This window comes from Equus przewalskii, chromosome 4 (genome assembly GCF_037783145.1).
Source record: "Equus przewalskii isolate Varuska chromosome 4, EquPr2, whole genome shotgun sequence".
Lineage (NCBI taxonomy): Eukaryota > Metazoa > Chordata > Mammalia > Perissodactyla > Equidae > Equus > Equus przewalskii.
The window spans coordinates 59,188,552-59,201,851 of NC_091834.1; the positions used below are offsets into that span (position 1 = coordinate 59,188,552).

The following is a 13,300-nucleotide window of genomic DNA, read 5'->3' on the forward strand; positions in this document are numbered from 1 at the left end:
TGCGCATGCATTAGACACAAATTTCACTTAGGTGATAATAGTACCAGAAAAATAACAATGGCAACAAAACGATCCCATGTAAAAAATAAAGGAAATGTTGATGAAGTGGGTCAGGAGAATCCTGTGGAGTAAAAGCTCCCTCAGACATGACCACAGTGTAGCTTCCAGACCTCTGAGTTGTTTCTGATAGAAACGGAGCTGAAGCAGAAGCCAACAGCCCTGTGAACAAAGAGGCCATGGTCATGCTTCTCTCGGGGTGGTCTCCTCGCAAAACCTGCTGCTTCCCAATCAACCTGCAGACTCATGAGAAGGCCTCTCAAACCTGATCTCCAGCCCTGAAACCATCTCTTGACTTTCAACCTGTTTTCAACTTGCAAGTGCCTAATGGAGGCAATTCACCCCCATATCACACTTAAGCGTCTAAAACCAACCACTTACGCCCACTGACCTTCCCCTCCCACAAAATCCTACCTTGCTTCCCCTATCTATGTCAACAATATTATCATTTTCCAATTTGCCTGGACTCCGTCACACCTTACACCTTAGGCATCTTCTGACTGTTGACACCTGTGATGGCCACTCACCAAGTCTTTCTCTGGGATGTCCCTATCCTGCTCTTCCCTTTTGTTCCAAGGCCACTCATCTATTTCAGACCCTCCTCAGGACCCTGTGCCTACTTCAAAATCTCCTGACTCCCCCAGTTACAAACAATTCTATGTAAAATTGCCATGAACTTTTCCTAGATAGTACTTTCTCCCAGCCTCCAATGTTCCCCATTACTTACATGACAGCCTGAAGTCATGTCACTGATCATTTCATTCATTCAACAAATATTTATGGAGGCCTATTTCTTGCCAGGCACTATTCTAGGTATTTGGGACACATCAATGAACAGACAAAAACTCCTGCTTAATCTATCTCTCCCTGCCCTTCAGCCCACTTCCCCTAGATAACTGTAAACATATCTACAAGTAATTCTACCCCAGCAGCTGTATTCTAGTATATTCACATATTCAATGATGCCTAACAAGCCTCTACTAAGGGTTGGATCCAGTAGTGAGCAAGACAGATGCAGTCTTTCCATTTGTCCCTCTCTGGCCTTCCCTCACCTTCGTGCTTGGAATGCCTTCTCCTTCATCGTCCTCTAAACCCTGCCTGTCCTGCAATATGCAATCCAAACCCTCCCACTTCTGTAAAGACTCCCCTGGGAACCCACGCCCACGGCAGGGACCATCAGCCCCTTTCTGTCTTGCGACATCCCTTATCTTGTAAAGTGTTTGTGGTGTTTTCTTTTCTTTTTTCTTTTTTGTACATTTAATGAAACTGCCTAATCAGAGTAGAGGTCTTTGAGGACCAGATGCTTGTTCTCTTCTTTGCACTAACTCCCTAACAGATTTCCAGAATCACAGAACAGGACAGCCAAAGGAAATCTCTGATATCAGTTCATCAAACACACCTGGCTGCTTGAGAAAGCTGAAGCATAGAGAGGTTAAGTCATAGTATCAAGTGCTAAAAAAAACCCCAGAAAAACAAAAAGTGAATAACTATGAAGGCAAACTGGCAGGCATCCTTCCCTTTGTCCCTTGAGGTGGAGGAAGATGTCTGAACAGCTAGTTGCAAGCAGCTCTTTTCCCCTGGAATCCATGCACATGTTCCCAAGCTTTCTGATGATTTACTGAGAGCTACTGCCCAGCTGAGGCTTAACTAACCTGGAAAACCCACCCCAACTGGAGGATGTGCCCAGTTCTGCACTGTTGGCCTCTTGGCAATTCTCCACTCCTGCAGGTTGCGTAAGACCTCAATGACGCTAAACAACTAAACCCTAAGCCCATAGATTTTCCAGATTCCAGACTGCTCTCCTCTCACTGCCCCCATGAAATTCAGGGCTTCCCTTATCCTGCTATATTAGTGCTTTATCGTCCACTCTGGCCAGGGAGCTGCCCCTGCGGGGAGCCAGGTAACAGCAGGAGCACCTAGGTGGTGGTAAAATGCAGACGTAATTAAAATTATCTACAAACACAAAATAAGAATAACCCTGGGGCTGGCCCCAGTGGCACAGTGGTTAAGTTTGCATGTTCTGCTTTGGCAGCCCAGGGTTTGCCGGTTCGGATCCCAGGTACGGACCTGTGCACCACTTGCCAAGCCATGCTGTGGCAGGCGTCCCACATGTAAAGTAGAGGAAGATGGGCACGGATGTTGGCTCAGGGCCGGTCTTCCTCAGCAAAGAGAGGAGGATTGGTGGTGGATGTTAGCTCAGGGCTAATCTTCCTCAAAAAAAAAATAAAAAGAATAACCCTGTGAGAAGTATAGTTTTAAACAGGATCGTAGCATCCAGAAGTCATCTACAAAGCCATGAGATGTAGCATGATATATAAATGCCAGGATTTTTAGCATGAGCTCCATTTCTATTTCCCCACATCCATGTGATTTCTTCCCCGCTATTCATACAAAACCCACGGGGAAAAAATATTTTCATCCCACAACACCTTGTGCCTACTGACAGGGCAAGGGGTGTTCAATAGTGTTTCCTTAATCTCCTAAAAGTGAAAGACCAGTTTATCCTTTGCTTGAGCTGAAAACAGTCAAATTTAACAGAAGCGCAGATGTGCACACGTGGCCAAGGCAGATAAGAGTGTCTCAGGTTTGCACGTTTCTCTGTGGGGCCCAGAAGAACTGACAGTACTTAATTGGCCACCGATTAGGAAGCCCACGTTCACCAAATTAGACTGGAGGTAATTGCCTCTCAGATGTTGTTTTAGGCAGCTGTTCCATTATTCACAGTAAATCTGTGCCCTCAATTTATAATAATCCTTCGATGTTGTCATCTTTTGGTATAGCTGGATGTGAAGCCATCAGTAGCTCTCTCAAGCTGTCTTCGGACCTAGAGGATAGTTTGGTGGCAATTTTCACCTGGGAAGAAAATCTTGGTTTTCAGGATCAACGAATATTCTCTACATTTATGAAAACCTTTGAAAGATAGAGATTCTTACCTAACAGCAGCCAGTAAGTATCCTTGTTTATTTCTATTTAAGTAACCGAATTCTTAAAAGTAGAAAAAAAATTCTAAGCTCCAATTTTAAATCTTCTTCTATCTGATTTTAGCTTCTTTGGGGAAAGAAAGAAAGAAAGATTCATGCCCGAGCCAAAACCGAATGACATGCGAGTCCTTCCGTCAGAGGTACAGCTGCCAGAGTTTTCTCTAATGTGCTCCCAACCTACTGTTGCAGCCTCTCCCCACAGTCCTCCCCTGCAGACAGGACATCTTTCCCCCAGTCAGGACTGCCCACTATGTCCGGAACATGCTCTGCTGCTCAGCTTATGCGATTATCTGAACTTCGCTTGCCAGAACGAGGCCACTGTGACCTAGGTCGGCCTAACAGTAACTGCTGACCCGGACCAGGGACTGGCGTGGTTTCTGGTCTCTCTTGCCTCGAGCTGGGACTGGTTCAGGGAACCAGGGTGAGGCTGGGCCAGCGGGCAGGATTTAAGGGGCCCTCCCAGATCTGCAGAGGAGGAGGAGACACAGGCTGGGGGACCGCTGGGCCTGGGAAGACAGTGCAGCCAGCCCTCCCTTGGTTCACCAGACCTGAACGGTTTAACACTAATGTTTCACTGCTTCTGAGGTTAGGTCAACTCTGGACCATCACCCACCAACATGACCCACTCAGTAACACAGCATTCATTTGTTCATTCATTCATTCATTCTCTATTTAATGAGCCCCTGCATAGGTGTAGGCACATACACCTCAATATGGTGAATCTAGTAAACTCCCAGTTACCTTGACCACACTGAAGGATGAACTTCCATTAACTGGAATGATGGGGTTCCTTCCTATAAGTGACATTTCAGCCACACACCAAATTATGATGTTCTATCTAAAAATGCCTCTCCCTCTTCTCTGCCAGAGGAAATCAGTTAGATTTATACTTAAAGATACAGATGTCACTTCCCTAGGAAGGCTTTTCCAACTCCCCCCACAAGCCCCGTCTTCCTAGAAGGCTTTCCAACCCACATCTCTCATTACATCCTCCTTTACTTTCTCTTTATACCCTCCTTTCCTTTCTTCTCTAGCTACACTGTCCTTTTTTCAGTTCCTGCCTTCCATGTTAAGCTCCTTTCTGCCTCAGGGCCTTTGGACATGCAGTCTGCTCTCCTGAAATGGTCTTACCTATATTCTAACTCATGACCACCTCAGCACCACATCCCCAAATGCCATCCCTTCCTCAAAGTAAGCCTCACCACCCTTCAGATCGCAGTTGAACCAGGAAAGCCATCCCTGATCCCCACCATTATTCACCCTCATAATATCACATGCCTTTCCTTTTCCACACTTACCAGAGCTGTACTGTTAGAATTGTGATATTATTTGATTCAAGTCTATTTCCTTACTACACTATAAGCTCTAGTGCAGAGAGCAGGCTTATTTTTATTTCTCCTTGTAACCATAGTGACTGGCACAGTGGCACATAGTAGGCTTACTAAGTATTAGCTGAATGAATGAACGACATTTTCTACAGTATTTGTGCCACTGAATTCTAATTGCCCATTTGTGTATTGGCCCCAAAGTCTGGCCCTTGCTAGCTCATCTCAGAGCTAAACTCTTCTCCACAATTCATTTAAAAAGTGAAACGGACATTTATCCCTATCGCCTATACCTCATGTATCCACATCGAGTAATGACGGAGGGTAAAAATAGGACCTTAAGGTCGTAAGGTTCATGATCCTCCTGTACTACTAACGTGATGAAAAAGTGGCCTTAGAATACATCCAAAAAAGGTTGAAATAAAAACTAAAAATAAGGCGGGATGGGGAGGAGTGTGTCAAGTATTCCTAAGCATTTCTGATCAATTCTGACCTAACCAGGCAAGCCATAACCAAAGAACCCCATTTCCTGACTCCTTTTCGGATGATGTGCCAGTTGCGTTGACCACTGAGTACGACCCACACCCAAAGAACCGAAGACAGCAACGGGCCATGTGCAGCTTCTGGGTTAGTGTCGTTATAGGCTGAATTGTGTCCCCCCCAAATTCATATATTGAAGCCCTAACTCCCAATACCCCAGAATGTGACTATATTTGGAGACAGGGCCTTCAAAGAGCAAATGAAGTTAAAATGAGGCTCTTCGGGTGGGTTTAACCCAATCTGACTGGTGTTCTTGCCTCAGAAGAGGAGACTGGGACACAGACACACACAGAGGGGGGACACAGACACACACAGAGGGAAGACACAGGGAAAAGACAGCCACCTGCAAGCCAAGGAGAGAGGCCTGAGAGGAAACTGACCCTGCCAGCACCTCGGCCTTGGACTTCTAGCCTCCAGAACTGTGAGAAAATAAATTTCTATTGTTTAAGCCACGCAGTCTGTGGCATTTGTTATAGCAGCCCTCGTACCTAATACAGTGCCCAAGGAGTTCTGGAGGGACAGGGGAGGAATTTTTGCCAGATATGCACTGCCTGACCCACTCTTTACAATCCTAGGTGTTGTCTTCTCCCCAGGGCTGTCTTTTCTTCTCTATGTGACAGATGAGGACACTGAGGCACAGAGCCAGAGGGGGCTGAGCCAGAATTTGACTCCGGGGCTATCTGCTTCCAAATACCACGTCCTCTTTTGGCACTAGAAGGCACTATACCTTCAGATCCAAAAGACCAAAGTGGAGTATCGAATATGAAAGCCGATTCTAATTTGCTTGACTTAGCCCTTACAAAATGGGCGAGATCGCCATTTCAGCTAAGTTGAAGAACCAGATGCATTTGTATGCATTACCCAAATAAAGTGATTGAAATACTGTGAAACAGATGTGAATAGGAACTCATTTTGCTTTTTAATGAGCATTTTGACCAGATCAATACTACAAAATGCTAAGCTGCAAAACGTCATTATAATTTAAATGCAACTGCCCAGTTGATTGGTTCAAAGAGGCACTTCTAGTTGCTAAAAATGTATTTTCTCTTCATAAGAGCAGGAGTCTATTATGTAAAATCAAGTCATGAAAATTTTAATTGCACTACATAAAGGACAGAACCTAGTCTAGCCTCCAAACCAGGGAAAGGCAGAGAGAAACAAAATGCAGCTGAATGCTTAATCAGCTGTCTGTCACATTCTGAATAGTGACTAATATTCTAATTATTAGTCACCACACTGAGAAGGTACAATTATGGAGCAGGAGCGATTGCTTTCATGTTTTTTTGTTGTTGTTAACCCACAATTTGTGAGGCCTTCACAAAAATATGATTGAAATCCCCATAAGCCATAGAGGAAAAAAGGATTAACAGTTAAAATTCAGTTCCCCGCTCTAAAGCATTAAAAAAAAAAAAAGCCTTGAAGTTGTATTGACAGATATGACTAACAACTGTAATCACAGAAATAAATTTAGTAAAACGATAATTTATCTGTCACAATTTACCGAGGGAGAAAAAGAGCAGCCCAAGCAGCTGAATTGTGAAGTTAAATGAAAGCAAAGATAGAACCCCGTTTTTAATGAAATGTAGAGCATTATTAATTGGTTTCCTAGCAACAGCCAGACTAAAATTACTTAACATGTCTGCTCAATCATATGCAAATATGAGTGTTATCCCTTAAATGTTGATTATAGTTGGTCTTTTCAGATGCAAATCCAATGTGTAAAGTGAATGTAAATGTTGACAATGCTGACACAAAAAAATCCCCTGATTAACATCATTCTGGTGTTCAAAGCACCAGAGTTGAGGGTCTTCCTTTTGGACCGATTGCAAGCTGCTTGGGCTGCCATCTTCCTTTACCTCTCCTCCCTGTCTCACCTCACCACCGCCCTCATCCCAGTGCAAGCATTAGAGAGAACTAACAAATGATACTGTGGAGCCTTGCTGAGCTGCACTACAATTACTCCTCATCAGGGCCAAATGATGGATGGGTGATGCTTGTGGCTTAGAGTTCAATCAGATGATGCACGGGGCTTCCCAACCCAACACCAAGGTTGGTCCCAAGTTTGGTTTTGCAGATAAAACCAGACCTTTGGATGACTCCATCAGAGCCCAAGTAGACAAATTCCCTTCAAAACTGGCAAATAAGGCACTCTTCCACCTTACTCTGGCCTTGTCCTGCAGTTCAAGAGTAGCTGGGGAACAACCATGTTCCACAGACAATAGAGAAACCAGGAAGGGGTCCCTCTAGGGACAGACAGAGTGTAGTTCCCTCATAACCACCATCAGGCTCTAAAGTCACCCTAATAACACACCACTCCAAGCAAAAGCAATACGCTTGCTGTGTTTTCTCTTACTCATGCAACAAATATTTATTGCATAATTACAGTTTGTCAGGTAATGATCTGGGTGCTGGAGAGACAGCACTGAATAAGAAAAAGTCCCTATCTTCTGCTGTCTTAGTGCAGGGGAGAGAAAAATAAATCAAGAAACACATAAACAATAAAATTTCAGGCAGTGACAAAAAATAGCAAGAAAAAAACGTAGCCCAAGCAGGAGAGAGGGATGGGCAGGGCTGGCTGGACCATAATAGAGAAGGCCTCTCACAGGGTGTCTTCTGCACAGATTTAAAAGAAAAGGAACAAGCCAGGCACAGGTGGGGAAAAGTAAGTCTGCACCCTGGGGCAGGAAAGAGCTTGGGACAACATGAGGGCCAGGAGGTTAAGTATGACGAGGAACAGAAAGCAGGTGCGTGTGAGGTGAGATATGCAGCTTTGAGCTAAGTTCCTAGACCACCTTTCAAAAGGACTGCATCCCTAAGCCCGCATCAGGGACACTACTGTCTCTAGGCCCACCTTGGGAGTATGCTTCGGGTCTAAAAGATGGAGGGTAACTCTGCCATATGTGGGAGGAAGGAGGAGAGGGCGAGTCCCACTGGACCCTACAGGTCCTTTCTTCTCTAGGCCCAGGCTCAGTCCCCTCCTGACCCCTGAGAATCTTCCTAGCCAATCGGAAAGCACATTCTTGAACTGACCTCCCTTAGAGGAGGTGGGGTGGGCTTTTCTGGCCAAAGCCCCTGCCTGCAAGCCTCCAAAGGTCAGGGAATAGACAAATACTTTGTTCCAAACACTCAGGCAAGGCTCTGGGATATCCCAGAGCGGTCAGCAGCTCAGGACAGTCCAAGAAGTTCTGCGACTTGCTTATGAACAGAATTGACAAAGATTCTACTGACAGCTCCATTCTAGGCCAAGGAGCCCCAGACTAACCTTATGAGTGTTGGGCCAAGGGAAAATGGACAGGTTCTTCTTCCAAACAACACACTCTGGCCTTGTAAGTCATGCCTTAAGTCTTTGAAGGTTTTAAGAGTTACTATTAAATGCAAATGACCTTAAGAGAAACAGGCGGAACCATAGGCGTAGCCCACCTGGGGGTAGGGTGGGGTAAGGGGGCTTAGTCTGGGGCATGCAGATGCCCAGAGGAATCTGTGTAACTGGGATGGGACCTAGTCTATCTGGTTGCCCCAGAATGGGCCTGCTTCAGGAAAGGTTTGCAGGAGGAGTTGCCCTACCTGTCTGGCTGATACAAACAGTTCATCAGGCTTGCCTTAATTCATGTTAACCCTTAAAGAGAAAACCAATAGTACTTCATTTAGCTCGGGAGTCTAAAAAGAAAAAACAGAGCTAAACAGTTCGGTTTCCTCAAACTGGAGGTAAACATCAAAAACAAACCACCACTCATTTAGAAAAAGGATAACCTTCTGTTTGCAGCATCTAATCATAGTTCAAGGAGGCTACATTAAATTCTGAGTTAAAAATCAAACAGATTGTACATGTGACTGTAATCCTTATCACTGAAACGTTTCTTTCAGTCTGGTGGTTCTCGAAGCAGCATCAGCAGTATCTGGGAACTTATTAGAAATGCATATTCATAGGCCTAGTCCCACACTTACTGAATTAGAAATCTGGCAGTGGGCCCAGAAATCTTTGTTTTAACAAGCCCTCCAGGTGATTCTATGCATGCTAAGTTGAGAGCCACCTTTCAAGGCCAATTCAGCAAGATAGTGTGTCTCCGAGTTTATACTTGGCACTAACTTACTGCAAATTATTTCAATCAACAGGAAACCAAGGAGAGTTGCACTGTACCTTCAGCACGATGGCATGCATTCAAAATAAACACACCAATTGTGTGAATTCCTGACACAGTAACTTCTTCCAAAGAATGCACCATTCAGAATACAAGATGCTGATTTACTGATTTCTTAAGATAACCAATTGTTCTGGCTAAGAGACAAATGAACAGAAGAAAGTTAGTTATTCTTTGGGAAATTCAAGTTTGAAGTAGACTTCTGAGAGAAGCTTTGAGAATCACTGAGTTCTCCGATCGAATGCTGGTCTCCCTTCCCGGACCCACTCCAGCACTGTCAGGGCTCCATCCTCAACAGCAGGAGCTCCCCAGGGTGGACCAAGGCTCTTACAGGGGGGCTCACTGAAAATACTCCAAAAACCCTTGCTGAACAGATGATTCCCTCTGAATCTTATATTTTAGAGGGAACATTTATTCTTTTTAGTGTTCCTGACAATAAAATGGATGTTATGTGGACATACGTTTATTAAAAACTTTGAAGATGAAAAAAGTCTAGAAGATGCTTTAATCATTATAGAATAAAAATACATGAGGAAATCTGCAATCAGAAGGGTGAATCTCAAATTTAATTGTGCATCAGAATCACTTGTGATGCCTGATACAAATGCAGACTTCCGGGCCCCATTTCCAAATATTTTGATTCACCTGAGTTGAGGACCAGTGTTCTGCCTGTCGAATAAGCAGGCCCGGGTGCTTCGGAGGGAGAGATCTGTATTTAAATTACCAATGTGGTAACTTCTCCAGTTTTCAAAGGGGATTAGTAAGGGGTAATGACAGAGGGGTTTTTTTAACTTAGGAAAACAAAGCAATAGAAAAAGTTTTTATGTATTTTTTTATTAAAGTAACATTTTAATAAGTAACCTTTTTCTGATTACAAAAGTTAGATATGTTCATTTAAGAAAAAAAAAAAGAAAAAGATAGAAAGGAAAAATAGCCATAATCCCACCATTTGAGATAACCTGGTACATTATATTCTTCCAGATAACTCGCTGACTCTCTCTACACACACACAATTTCTTTTTAAAAATAATGGGATCAGAGTATATGTAGTTATTGTATTACATGTTTTTTTACATCTAACATTGTCAACATCCATCTACTACTACTTGATTCTTTTAGATATAAAATGTCAGAATGTCTAAACAGTAACTCTGTTGGTAAGAGTCAAAAAAAAAAACAATGAATTAAAATTCTATTTATGTGGCCAGTACCTAAATACAAATATTTGTGTCATTTGTACAAGTATGCTAAAAATCTCATTATTGTTTTTATTAAAGTGATTTACACTGATACAGTTTATTAGTTCATTAGTTCATCTTAATGTGTGCACATTACTTGAAAGCCTCTAGACATACACACAATATATTAATACAACAAGTATTCACTTTAATAAAAGTTATTAGACCAAGGTTTTTCTCATTAAATTCAAAGGGAGACAAAAGACTCTACTGGAACAAAATTGAGACAAAAAAAAACCAAAAAATTTTTAACATGTCCCGAGAGGCTATAAACTTTAATTCTATTCAACCAGGAAGTGGTCAAAACATAAGTGCATTTCACAGAATACACTCATCATGACTTGAAAGGTAAATTCTTGCATGTTTTATAAACAGGGCGGAAAGAACATGAGTTTACGTGACTAGCCCATATCCACACTCCCGTGCGAGACCTGGCATCACAGAGCTTGCAAGGCTTCAGCATTTAGTGGTCAAGTGAACTTCAGTGAGCCACCTAATTCTTTGATGCTTTGGTTTTCTCATCCGGAAAATGAGGATGCTGATAAATAATATCTGTGTTACTCAGTTCCCAAGGGTTTTCTGAGGGCCAAGTGGGATAGTACATGTGAAATTCTAAAGTACTTCTCCAATGTTATCCAGAGTCTAGCTGGTATCGAGCTTTCTGAAATGATGCTCCCTCACCATTTCTTAGTCTACTGTCCTGCCCTCACTGTAACCCTCAATCTCTTGAACACAACAAGAGACTGGATAGAATACAAAATGCATGTGGGTCGCACCAAAGAATAGGGAATAATCTAACCTTCCACTATTTGTCCTGAGAACTGCTTTGCCATTGAATCACACCCAAGGATTTCTTACTGTGATCATGAAAAGTCAAAGTGATGGATTCCGGGAAGTTCCTCATGAATGGCTGTTCTCTGAGAGTGATGGGCGTGGTCCCATACTGGGCTCATCATCACCGCTACCTGGAGAGCTCTCAGGAACCAAGAATGCCAGATGCCACATCAGAGACTCTGGTAGGTTTTTAACATAACCACATATGAGATTTAAGATGCCTTGACCTATCATAGTAGTTTCTAAACCAAATTATTCTTGATGTTAAAAATTGTTTATTAATTTCCATAAGACTAGGAACGCTGAGTACAATATGACTGAACTGCGTGTCAGACATGTGTACATTCACAAGGACAGAAGGCCCTCAAAACTGTTCTATGAAACAAACACAGGGACCCGGAGAACAGACTGGTGGTTACCAGAGGGGAAGGGGGCTGGGGAGAGGGTGAAAGGGGTGAACGGGCACATGTGTATGGTGACGGGTGGCAACTAGACTTCTGGCGAGGAACACAATGCGGTCCATACAGTGATGTACACCTGAAATTTATATAAAGTTATAAACCAATGTTACCTCAATAAAAAAATCAAAATAAAGTCAAGGCACGTAAACCACACCACCTAAAAAGAAAAACAAACAGAAAACCAAAAACAACACTGTTCTTTGTCACTTCAACAAAAACATCTATCTAAATGACTACCTGAATGTGCACAATGAACTTTCTCAGGGAAATAACAAAAGACCGCCAAAGGCTTTCCAAAACATTTTTTATTTCACCACAACCTTCTCTCTTTACATAAATAATACCACAAAATGCACTAGATGATTAGAAATTTTTTAAATATCCTCAACATCATAATTGTCGTCTCTTTTTCCTATAAACAAGTAAAAAGGACAGACATTTGGGCCCTACAACCTGCTCTTTGCACGTATTGACAAAGCTCTGGACACGACATTCTTTTATTCATTCAACAAATGACCAAAATAAGCATTTTCAGCCCCAACCACAAATCTGCAGAGCTTATCCCAGAGAGCAGGATCCGACAATTTGCATAGGAGGTCTGTTACCATTCTTTTAGAGAGTCAAACATGGCCTGATTTTTCTAACCTCTGGGTTGGAAAACCAGGCTGTGGCTTTGCCATGTGCATTCTTTCTCAAAAGTTTCCTCCCTTATGGGAAAACCAACAGCACAAGTTCTCTCAATGTGCTACTGTTAGGAACGATTCTTCAAATCCGATGGAATAAAAAAATGTTAAAATACATACCTTCAAATTTATTGTACTAAGCAATCCACCTGGAACATATGGGTCAGAGACGGACCACATAAAATATTGATTTTAAAAAAACCCTCTTTGATAGTACTGCCCCCACGGTCAGATATTTTTTAGCTAAAACATTTCTTAGCTGGAATCCCAAGGAGAATATCATTATATGTAATTTTCCTACCATCACTGATGAACTGGAATGTAAGAACTGCTCATTTTGAAAACATGGGAGTTATTGGTCACTTGATTACCATTAGAGAATACGAATGAGCGTAAACAGTGTGTGGCAGTCTGGAACTGAAAGACAGCAATGAATTCATTAGGGAGACTCAGGATGGGCAAGGCTCAGCTAACTGAGAATACTGACCGCAACACGAAATCAAGTCGTGCTCCAGACCCACGGCTCATTAAAAGTTCAGCGGGAGAAAAGGGAGCAAAGACTGCTTTGCTTACAAGTTTGAAGACTTGTGGGAACCAAGTATCAGGACACTCATGGCTTAGGGGAAACCAGGACTGCCCATAAAGATTTCAAAGGAGTCAACTTCAAGGACGAGGAAGGATTCTTAAGGGTGGTAAGGAGAGGATTAGCTAGAAGTTGTAAAGTGAAATTATTGCGAAGGCAATTTGAGCTACACATAAGGAAGCAATTTCCAGCCATAATTTTAATTAGGAGCACAGAATGATCTTCTGTGTAATGATGGCCCTTCATCATTACCGTTATTCAGAATTACCCTGCATCCACATGCATAAACATAGAGTGGAAATGAAACATAGACGGGGAAAAAAGGTCAACTGTAATCAATCTTTTTTATCCTTCGACTGGAGGTGAAATTTCCAAAATACCCAAATATAGTTAGCTCTCAATTTGTATTCAATTTACAAAGAATTGATAAACCCAGAGAGCAACCGCTCTCTCCCATCC

General features: G+C 42.7%; 1 protein-coding gene across 1 annotated transcript in view; it reads right to left on the reverse strand.

Moving 5' to 3' along the window:
* The window catches only part of JAZF1 (JAZF zinc finger 1), a 321,880-nt gene that overhangs the window by 262,641 nt on the left and 45,939 nt on the right, over positions 1-13,300 (reverse strand). The window lies entirely within an intron of this gene.